Genomic DNA, 12,138 nt, shown 5'->3' with positions numbered 1-12,138 from the left:
ACTCTTCAATCACAGATAAGTGAAGCAGCCAAGCCCGTGTGGTAAATGTCCTGGAAATGTTGCCTTCGGGAATCTAACTTGGAACAAGCGTAGAGCTTGCCGAACCTGGGGGAGCGGGCAGTTCACGTGGACCTCATCCTGTCTCTTGCAACTGTGATTTCAAACTTGCCTTCAGCAAGACGAGCTCTTTGTACATATTCTCTGGGGTAGATGGTCAAGTAGCTGGGCTGACTGTTTTTTTTAATGAAACACAGAAGAGTCTGATAAATTTCACCCAAAGTCCATTTCACCCTTACTTGAAGGCAGGTCACTGGAATACCTGAAAGACCTATCAGAATTTGTCGTAAAAAGGAGCCATGAATTTACTCAGATGTCAGGCAAACCCAAAGAGCTGAGACCCCCCAGAATGATCAGCTGATGTTTAACAACAATTTGAAATTATCCAAATTAAGATTTGGTGTTTCCCTAGTGAAAGGCTAGATCTCAGAAGGCGGCTTACACAGACAGATAAAAGGTAATTCTTTCCCCAGCCAAATAATAAAAGAATCTGTATTTCCTTCAAGCCTTACAGTCTAGAGAAAGAAAAATGTGCAGCTGTAGTAAATGCAGCATAATATCAGCAACGTAAATGGAGGAACTTACATCACTGTTAGTTTCACCTTGAGAGTATAAACATTACAACTTTAAAAACTGTTTTGAAACCAGAAATGTAGTCTGTTTTGCTCAGTTCGTGTCTCCAACACCTCCGAGAACAACGCTAGCGCCAAGTAAGTGTTTAATAAAATATCGATAAATTATGTAATGAGACAATCCACAAAAAAACATTTTAAACAAAACCTATGAGCACCACCTTCTGGAAGGTCTTATGACAACAGACAAGACTCCAGCCACCAGTGAGTGGACACGGAAATGTCTGTGTGACCGCGACTCAGGTGCAGGGACTATTGGAAGCGGGGGGCTCGGAAACTTGCCTGGAGCGGTGTTTGCACAACGAACACGTTTTACTTAGATCCAGGTGAGGCCGATGGAGACAACAGGGGGTATAGAAGTTTCCCCAAGCCAGCCCTAGGCCTTGCCCGTGAGTGTAATTGAGAGGTGCAGCTCTCAGAAGTCGTCTTTGACCAGTTTCCATCCTCATCACCATCCCCATCATCGGCAGAGCCTCAAATTCCTCCTTGGTGCTTCAAGAGATCCCTGGAGTGTGGTCTAAAGAGTCCTTTGGACACTTCACAGGACCTCTGTCTTCCCGTTCCTCCCAGACTCCTCCCCATACCCTCTGATACTGGTGCGGACTTGGCCACTCTTCAGTTTTCTCCAACTTTCTCCACCTCCGGAGGGGGAGGGTCACAGACCGTCATCTGTCACCCACCACGTGCTTAGCTCCTGTGGGATCAGCAAGCAGGTGAGCCTTGGGTTCTCTGTGCCCACAACTCTTCCACTGAACTTCCCTTTTTTGGAAGTATTCCCACCCTCCTCCCAAGACCCTTGCACAGGGAGCAAGAGACAATGTTGAAAAACCCTCTAGCAAACACCTGACACGTGCAAGGTACTCATGATTGTTCAGGTTTTGTGAACACCCGGAGCCTATACGATTTGATGGACCCTCTTCAAGAAAAGGAATAAAAAATTCTAAGAATGAATTTAGGTGTAAAAGTGAATGTTTATCTAGAACGGGAAATGAAAGCGCTAGTTGCAAACACCTCAACGACTGAGGTCCCTCTGAAACCTCTGTGACGACTGACCAGGATAGATGCCCACGCGGATAGAAACCGTTTCCAGCCCAGCCTCCTCCCCACCGACCGCTCTGCAGCTCCACGTCCTTCCCAGGGCGTGGGAACTTGGCTTTCTCCAACCCTTGGCCCCAGACCAGAGTCCTTGGTGGGACTGTCTCGTTCAGGGCAGCCCTGGAAAGCACTGGAGGGTAGAGGGGTGGTCATCCAGGCTGCTGAGGGCCTTGTCCTGGGGACCAGCTCCAGTGAGAGCCACATGTCCCATCCCTCCATCTAAGCAGCCACGAGCTCAGCGCTGGGCCCCAGGATTCTAGAAAGTCCCGGCCTGGCGGTCTGAGGTGAACAGTCTCCATTCAGGGAAACAGTCCCCACGGCTGCGACTTCCCCTGACCCAGGCGACCTCCTCGCAGACGGCAGGAAGATAACGCTCGGTCCAGGCAGTTCCCCACCGGGAGAGACGATGGGAACCGGAAGGCGACGGCAGGTGCAAAGGCTTAGAACTCCCGCCACCCACTGACACGCGAGATTAGATGGGGCAGGGAGGCTGCGGGCACGGTTACCATGGTAACCGAGAGCCGCCACAGACGCCGGGCCTGAGATCCGGTGGATGCGCACGACCGCCTGGCTCGGGTAAGGGCTGCGCACGTTAGCAACGCGCTCCTCCTCCTCCTCCTCCCCCCCTCCCCCTTCCCCCTCCCCTCCTGCCCCCCTCCCCTCCTCCTCCTCTTCCCCCTTCCCTCTCTTCTCCTGCCCCCTCCCCTCCTCCTCTTCCCCCTCCTCCTCCCCCTCCCCTCCTGCCCCCCTCCCCTCCTCCTCCCCCTCCTCCCCATCCCCCTCCCCTCCTCCTCCTTCCCCCTCCTCTCCTGTCCCCCTCTCCTCCTCCAAGGGAGACCACGGGGAGCAGAGTGCAGGGTCTGGGCAACAAAGCAGCACTAAGCACAGAGACTTCTTTGTTTCTCTGGCCCTTTCTCGGCCTCCCTTGGTCTTTCTGACCTCAGCTTTGACCCAGCTTCTCCCCATGGTGAAGGCCGTTGTTGGGCCATGATATTTCTACAAATAAAGGCGAAGGGGTCATTTCCCTCCAGAGAGCCCCTAGCTCCGGGGAAAGTGTGAGTGTGGACAGTAGGACTTCTTCCTTGACAGCCTGCATAGATCTGCCCCCAACCAGGAAGAAATTCCCCAGATCCAAAATTCCAACCTCGCCCGTAGAGCAACTCCTGTGGCCCAAATGCAAGGCATTCAGCTTGGAATTTCCCTTCCCCGCCTCTCTGAAGTGAGGGGTTGGCGGGGACAGCAGTCCTCACTGGTCTTCTAGGGAGATGGTGAGCAGTGACCAACGATCAGGGTTTTCCAAGAGTTCTGTGCCAAGTGACGGCTCAGAGTCACCCTCCCTGATAGTTCAAACCTGAATCTATTTGAAGTTCTATTTATAAAACAGGCCCTAGGAAATCTTGTTGTAATGAGTGCACTGGGTGTCTATACTGCTAAAAACTGCACCGACTGGTCTAAGGGGTCTGCCAGAACATACTTCAGTGTTTGCCCCCTGGCATGTATTAATGTGGGTCCAGATCAGCCCAGGCCTGGCACCATGGAATTCACAGAAATAGGTCATCAGTTGTTCCCCTCGTGGGGGAAGGCAGCGGACTGACTTCAGCCAAGAATCCTGCCAGTTAATGAACAAGGTTATAAACAGCTACAGTAGAGGAAAAGAGCAGCAACAAGAACGCGTTACCTTTGCAGAGCACCGTGGAATCCTTGGAGTCCTTTACAGAAATGAGGCTTCTCGCCTTGATGCAGCTAGGGTTTCTGAGTATCAGCTGGCAAAAGCCCACTGACAGCCAAGGTCTGCCCATTCCATCTTCACCAGCTCCCAGCTTGCTGTCTTAGCCCACCCATCACTCATCTCTTGAGTTTTCCTCATAGCAGGAGGGAAACTGTAGTGACGGGGGCTGACAAGTCTAAAGCAGAAATGTCATTTGTGGTCAGCCTCCTGTGTGCCTCTCCTTCCCTTGGGGCACCCATCCAGTCCACATCCTTCTGTGGAAATCCTGCTGCGTGCCTGACATGTGCTGGGTACAGTCTCACGGGTGAGGCAGACACACAAGCCGAGGAGAAGTGCGATAGGAGAAAGGCGGTGACCGAGCGGTGGGGAGAGAGACTCCTTCTGGAAGAGCATTCGTGTCTTCCCAGATGAGATGACTTTGACCTGGGTTTTAATGAGTGAATAGACTTGCTATGAAGAGATAAGGAAATTCCAAAGAAAGGGTAGCACTCCAGATAAATTCCCATTTTGGAGGAGCTGGCGGAAATATGTACTGGATCCTGCAGAGAAAAAGAAGGCCTGTGAATATACTGAGGTACCTGGTTGGAAGGGACGCGTACAGCTGTCCACCAAAGTTCAAGGCTTCTCTTGCGCCAGGAGACAGGGTGAAGCCCTGTCCTCCCATTTCTCCTGTTGGAGATGGGGCCGATATATCCTGCTAAGACAGACCCTGGCGGCAAATTCCTCAGCCCTTCCAGACCTCAGCCAAGAATCCGTGAGCACCACCTGGTCTCCTCCTAGATCTTAGTGGTTTATCGGTCTCTTCACTTCTGTGTTGCATAGAAACATGCCTACATTCTTCCTATCCCACTAATAGAAAGTGTGAGTTTAGGGGAGGGACTCAAGATGGCGCTGTGAGAACAACCCAGGAGTGGAGCTCTTCTCAATGAATCCGCAAACGGTGAGTCAGAGCGGCATTTCCAGACTGATCTTTGTTGCCCACGGAACGGGGAAACTCCCAAGTATAAAAAAGACACGGGACGCCAGGCAGTAGGTCTGCCTGGCAAAGCCGGCAGCCGGGACGGCGGCGGCCGGCCCTACCCAGCAATCCCCACAGGGCGCGCTTGTCCGGGTGCCCTGTTGAACCGGCAACCTGAGACTTGAGAGGGCTGGACTTGAGACTGAACGAGACTTGCACAGTAGCCCAGCCCGGGGGATTGCAGGGATTGGGATACCCAGTGGGACGAACAAAACCGCGATTTCAAACTATCCCGAGCAGACGGTCCAAGACGCTCTGTTGGGGAGGGGCGTCCACCACTACCGAGGCAACCCGCCCCAACTGAGATACACGCCCACTGCTGACGCAGCCAGCCGTTGCCGAGGCAACCCGCCCCAACTGAGATACACGCCCACTGCTGACGCAGCCAGTCGTTGCCAAGGCAACCCGCCCCAACTGAGATACATGCCCACTGCTGACGCAGCCAGTCGTTGCCGAGGCAACCCGTCCCTACTGAGATACACGCCCACTGCTGACGCAGCCTACTGTTGCTGAGGCAACACGCTACAACAAAGAGACTCCGCCGCATGGCGTGGCGGAGACCACAGCAGAGCCTGCAGGAACAGCGCGAATCACACAACAGCAGGGCGGAGCCTCGGCAGCCAAACAGTGGCTAGTCTGCCTTCTAGCTGGGCAGGACACTAGATCAGACATCCAAAAATAAAGCCCAAACCCCTCAACACAGAGCATTTGAGAAAAAAAAAAAAGGGGGGGGGTTTTAACGAGCTCTGTTGCAGCAGAATAAAACATAGCAGCCTAACAGCCCTGAATGAACAACAGAGTGCACAGCTCAAGAATTAAACCTCTATAAAGTACAAACTGTCTCCTCAAGCAGCTCCCTGACCCCTCTATATCCAAAAGACTGACATTAGGCAGGCATCATCCTGGGACAAAGAGGGCAGAAAAAGAAACTGGTAGCATCCCTCGCTGTGCCACAGCTACTAGAGGTGCACCCCAGACAAGCAGGGTCTGGAGCGGACCTCAGCAGTCGTACAGCGAAGGGGCTAGACTGGTAGAAGGAAAACCAAGCAACAGAAATACTTCATCATCAACATTCTGGGTGTCCACTCAGAGACCCAAACGAAAAGTCAGCAACTACGCAGACGACCAGCGGACAAATCCACAAAGATGGGAAGAAACCAGCGCAAAAAGGAGGAAAACACCCGAAACCAGAACACCTCGCCTCCTAGAAAGGACCAAAACTCCTCACCAGCAAGGGAGCAAAGCTGGACGGAGAATGACTGTGACGAAATGACGGAATTAGACTTCAGAAGATGGATAATGAGAAACTTTTGTGAGCTAAAAGATCATGTATTAAATCAATGCAAAGAAACTAAGAACCTTGAAAAAAGATTTGAAAAAAGATTCGAGGAAATGATAACAAGAATGGATACCTTAGAGAGGAATATGAATGAATTAAAGGAGCTGAAAAACACAATACGAGAACTTCGCGAAGCAAACACAAGTTTCAATAGCCGAATTGACCAAGCAGAAGAAAGAATATCTGAAGTCGAAGACCAACTCAATGAAATAAAACGAGAAACCAAGATCAGAGAAAAAAGCGCAAAAAGGAATGAACAAAGTCTCCAAGAAATGTGGGACTATGTGAAAAGACCTAACCTACGTTTGATAGGTGTACCAGAAGGGGACAAAGAGAATGAATCCAAGCTGGAAAATACTCTTCAGGACATCATCCAGGAAAACTTCCCCCACCTAGCAAGACAGGCCAACACTCAATTGCAGGAAATACAGAGAACACCACAAAGATATTCCATAAGAAGAGCAACCCCAAGGCACATAATCGTCAGATTCAACAGGGTTGAAATAAAGGAGAGAATACTAAGGGCAGCCAGAGAGAAAGGTCAGGTCACCCACAAAGGGAAGCCCATCAGACTCACAGCAGATCTCTCGGCAGAAACACTACAAGCCAGAAGAGAGTGGGGGCCAATATTCAACATTCTTAAAGAAAAGAACTTTCAACCCAGAATTTCATATCCAGCCAAACTGAGCTTCAGAAGTGAAGGAAGAATAAAATCCTTTGCGAACAAGCAAGTACTCAGAGATTTTGTCACCACCAGGCCTGCTTTACAAGAGCTCCTAAAAGAGGCACTACACATAGAAAGGATCAATCAGTACCAGCCATTCCAAAATCACACTGAATGCTAAAGAGCTTCAACATAATGAAGAATTTACAACAACTAACAGGCAAAACAGCCACTTAGCATCAAAATGGCAGTATCAAATTCACACATAACAATATTAACCCTAAATGTAAATGGACTAAATGCACCAATCAAAAGACACAGACTGGCAAATTGGATAAAAATCCAAAACCCATCAGTGTGCTGTATCCAGGAAACCCATCTCACATGCAAGGATACACAAAGGCTCAAAATAAAGGGATGGAGGAAGATTTACCAAGCTAATGGAAAGCAAAAAAAAGCAGGAGTTGCAATTCTCATCTCTGATAAAATAGACTTTAAAGCAACAAAGATCAAAAGAGACAAAGAAGACCATTACATAATGGTAAAAGGATCGATACAACAAGAAGAGCTAACGATCCTAAACATATATGGACCCAACACAGGAGCACCCAGATACATAAGGCAAGTTCTTAATGACTTACAAAAGGACTTAGACTCCCACACAATAATAGTGGGAGACTTTAACACTCCACTGTCAATACTAGACAGATCAACCAGACAGAAAATCAACAAGGATATCCAGGGCTTGAACTCAGACCTGGAGCAAGCAAACCTGGTGGACATTTACAGAACTCTCCACCCCAAATCCACAGAATACACATTCTTCTCAGCACCACATCACACCTACTCTAAAATTGACCACATAATTGGAAGTAAAGCACTGCTCAACAAATGCAAAACAACTGAAATCATAACAAACAGCCTCTCAGACCATAGTGCAATCAAGTTAGAACTCAGAATTCAGAAACCGACCCAGAACCGCACAGCTTCATGGAAACTGAACAACTGGCTCTTGAATGTTGACTGGGTAAACAACGAAATGAAGGCAGAAATAAAGAAGTTCTTCGAAACCAATGAGAACGAAGACACAACGTGCCAGAACCTCTGGGACACATTTAAAGCAGTCTCTAGAGGAAAGTATATAGCAATAAGTGCCCATATGAGGAGAATGGAGAGATCCAAAATTGACACCCTATCGTCAAAATTGAAAGAGCTAGAGGAGCAAGATCAAAAAAACTCAAAACCCAGCAGAAGACAAGAAATTACTAAGATCAGAGCTGAGCTGAAGGAGATTGAGACACGAAAAACCCTTCAAAAAATCAATAAATCCAAGAGCTGGTTTTTTGAAAAGATCAACAAAATAGACAGACCACTAGCCAGATTGATTAAAAATAAAAGAGAGAACAACCAAATAGATGCAATAAAAAATGATAAAGGGGAAATCACCACAGATTCCACAGAAATTCAAACCATCATCAGAGAATATTACAAACAACTCTATGCGCATAAACTAGTAAACCTGGAAGAAATGGATAAATTCCTGGACTCCTGTGTCCTCCCAAGCCTAAACCAGGAGGAAGCTGAAACTATGAATAGACCAATAACAAGGTCTGAAGTCGAGGCAGCAATTAAGAGCCTACCTCACACAAAAAGCCCAGGTCCAGACGGGTTCACAGCCGAATTCTACCAGACACACAAAGAGGAGCTGGTACCATTCCTTCTAAAACTATTTCAAACAATCCAAAAAGAGGGAATCCTTCCCAAATCATTTTATGAGACCAACATCATCCTGATACCAAAACCTGGCAGAGACCCAACGAGAAAAGAAAACTTCAGGCCAATATCCATGATGAACATAGATGCAAAAATCTTCAATAAAATATTGGCAAGCCGTTTGCAACAGCAAATCAAAAAACTTATTCATCATGATCAAGTAGGATTCATCCCGGGGATGCAAGGCTGGTTCAACATACGCAAGTCTATCAACATAATTCACCACATAAACAGAACCAAAAACAAAAACCACATGATTATCTCAATTGACGCAGAGAAGGCATTTGACAAAATTCAACAGCCCTTTATGCTAAAAACCCTCAATAAACTCGGTATCGATGGAACGTATCTCAAAGTAATAAAAGCTATTTATGACAAACCAACAGCCAATATCATACTGAATGGGCAAAAACTGGAAGCATTCCCTTTGAAATCTGGCACTAGACAAGGATGCCCTCTCTCACCACTCCTATTCAATATAGTACTGGAAGTTCTAGCCAGAGCAATCAGGCAAGAAAAAGAAATAAAGGGTATTCAAATAGGAAAGGTGGAAGCCAAATTGTCTCTATTTGCAGACGACATGATAGTATACCTAGAAGACCCCATTGCCTCAGCCCAAAAACTACTGAAACTGATAAACAACTTCAGCAAAGTCTCAGGATATAAAATCAATGTGCAAAAATCACAAGCATTCGTCTACACCAATAACAGACTTAAAGAAAGCCAAATCAAGAGGGAACTGCCATTCACAATTGCTACAAAAAGAATAAAATACCTTGGAATACAACTCACAAGGAACGTAAGGGACCTCTTCAAGGAGAACTACAAACCACTGCTCAACGAAATCAGAGAGGACACAAACAGATGGAGAAACATTCCATGTTCATGGTTAGGAAGAATTAATATCGTGAAAATGGCTATACTGCCCAAAGTAATTTACAGAATCAACGCTATCCCCATCAAGCTACCATTGACTTTCTTCACAGAACTGGAAAAAAACACCATGAACTTCATATGGAACCAAAAGAGAGCCCGCATAGCCAAGTCAATTCTAAGCAAAAAGAACACAGCGGGGGGCATCACACTACCGGATTTCAAACTATACTACAAGGCTACAGTAATCAAAACAGCATGGTACTGGTACCAAAACAGAGATATAGACCAATGGAACAAAACAGAGGCACCGGAGGCAACACAACATACATACAACTATACAATCTTTGATAAACCTGACAAAAACAAGCAATGGGGCAAGGATTCCATGTTTAACAAATGGTGTTGGGAAAACTGGCTAGCCATGTGCAGAAAGCAGAAACTGGACCCCTTCCTGACACCTTACACTAAAATTAACTCCAGATGGATTAAAGACTTAAACATAAGACCTGGCACCATAAAAACCCTAGAAGGAAATCTAGGCAAAACTATCCAGGACATAGGAGTAGGCAAGGACTTCATGAACAAAACACCAAAAGCATTGGCAACAAAAGTCAAAATAGACAAATGGGACCTAATCAAACTCCACAGCTTCTGCACAGCAAAAGAAACAGTCACTAGAGTGAATCGGCAACCAACAGAATGGGAAAAAATTTTCGCAGTCTACCCATCTGACAAAGGGCTGATATCCAGAATTTACAAAGAACTCAAGCAGATTTACAGGAAAAAAACAAACAAGCCCATTCAAAAGTGGGCAAAGGATATGAACAGATACTTTACGAAAGAAGACATATATGAGGCCAACAATCATATGAAAAAATGCTCATCGTCACTGGTCATCAGAGAGATGCAAATCAAAACCACATTGAGATACCATCTCATGCCAGTTAGAATGGCGATCATTAAAAAATCTGGAGACAACAGATGCTGGAGAGGATGTGGAGAAAAAGGAACACTTTTACACTGTTGGTGGGAGTGTAAATTAGTTCAACCATTGTGGAAGACAGTGTGGCGATTCCTCAAGGCCTTAGAAATAGAAATACCATTTGACCCAGCAATCCCATTACTGGGTATATATCCAAAAGACTATAAATCGTTCTACTATAAGGACACATGTACACGAATGTTCATTGCAGCACTGTTTACAATAGCAAAGACCTGGAATCAACCCAAATGCCCATTGATAATAGACTGGATTGGAAAAATGTGGCACATATACACCATGGAATATTATGCAGCAATCAGAAATGATGAGTTCGTGTCATTTGTAGGGACATGGATGAATCTGGAGAACATCATCCTCAGCAAACTGACACAAGAACAGAAAATGAAACACCGCATATTCTCACTCATAGGTGGGTGATGAAAAATGAGAACACATGGACACCGAAAGGGGAGTACTAAACACTGGGGTCTATTGGGGGGAAAAGGGGAGGGCCAGAGGGAGGGGGAGGTGGGGAGGGATAGCCTGGGGAGAAATGCCAAATGTGGGTGAAGGGGAGAAGAAAAGCAAAGCACACTGCCATGTGTGTACCTACGCAACTGTCTTGCATGCTCTGCTCATGTACCCCAAAACCTATAATCCAATAAAAAATTAAAAAAAAAAAAAGAAAGTGTGAGTTTAATAACAGAGTTTATTCAGTGTTTCATATTGAATCCCTCCAAACTCCAAATGTGGAATCAGGCATCTGTGCCCTCTCAGACTGATGCTTTCTAGGAGAAAGGGGTGCTTAGCACACCCCAAATCCCAAGCCTGCCTCTCAGCTCCATATCCATAGAAGGTCCCCAGAGCAGTTTGACTGGTGGTCATGATCAGCTTTAGCTTTATGTGGACTGACAGCTTGAAGCAGTGCTTTTGGGACATGGCTCTATATATGTGCTGTGAGCACAGGCTGAGGGCCCTGGGAGCTACAGCTGATCCTGTTCATGAACACACTAACAAATAGCCAACAAAAACAATACTCCTCACCCAGGCCTAATTTTCTGAACTCCTGACAAAAGCTGAAGCTTGCAGCCCTAATCAAACCAGTCTGTAAAACCAACTTTTTACAGGGTCTCAGAGATTCTCGGAGACACCCAGGAGAGATTCAGGTACCGTTCCCAGCTACTATTAGGAACCTGGTCCAGAACTCACCAAGTCCCAGAACCCTGTAGCCTTTTGGCTGTGGACATTCTTTTTCATTAGGAAGAGCTCACTGCCACAGGATACCCCTCTTTGGACAAGGACACAGGTCCAACCTAGGATAACGTGTCTACCAACATCACCCATTCTGTATCCTGCAAAATTCCTAACTCCCGGAAACTTGCAAACTCCTGGCACCATCCTAGGCTCTGTGGTGTGTGCAAATGAGATCTTTCGCCTGGCCATCTAAAGAGTCCGGTCTTCACATTGAGAATGGCCTCCAAGTGACTTGAGTAATTATGTTTGGAAGAAACCCACAGGCACTCAAAACCAGAAAGGCCCTTTGCTCCTGGTCTTTCCAGCCTTCCCAATGACTAACGGGGCAATTTTAGGCCATAAAAGATGCCCTTCCTCTCTGATTCTATGCCTCCCTGATCCCCCATTGAAATCTAGAGTGCTCACGGCTTCTGTCATCTGTCATGTGAAAACATAGACCCTCTAGCCAAGGCAGCTGCCCTTGATTCTTTAGGGAGGTCAGCAGCGGGAGGAAGAGTCCTCCTGGCCAGGCGGGTGGGAGGGAGGAGAAAAGGCTGCCACACAGGGCATTAACAGCACAGGCCCTTCATAAATAAGCTCCTGGGAACATCCTCTAGCTAGCTTTTAATTAAGTGGGGACTGCCCAATTCCCTCATGGGCCCCATGCCACAGGGGCCAGAGGCAGTGCTGGCATCTGCTAGCTCCCCGTCATGTCCTTTTACAGCTCCCGTTAAAACTCT

At 47.0% G+C, this 12,138-nt stretch overlaps 1 protein-coding gene across 2 annotated transcripts in view; it reads left to right on the top strand.

The window, feature by feature from the left end:
- Positions 1 to 2,310: 2,310 nt before the first annotated feature.
- Positions 2,311 to 12,138, top strand: part of ERICH6B (glutamate rich 6B) — a 90,275-nt gene continuing 80,447 nt past the window's right edge. For both annotated transcript variants that reach the window (XM_035302603.3, XM_035302604.3), the window contains exon 1: positions 2,311 to 2,360. The gene's annotated coding sequence lies outside the window, so the exon portion shown is untranslated. The remainder of the gene's footprint in view (positions 2,361 to 12,138) is intronic.

This window comes from Callithrix jacchus, chromosome 5, assembly GCF_049354715.1.
Source record: "Callithrix jacchus isolate 240 chromosome 5, calJac240_pri, whole genome shotgun sequence".
In the NCBI taxonomy this organism is placed as follows: domain Eukaryota; kingdom Metazoa; phylum Chordata; class Mammalia; order Primates; family Cebidae; genus Callithrix; species Callithrix jacchus.
Note: the sequence above shows the minus strand (reverse complement) of the source record. Positions and strands in the feature narration are given on the sequence as shown.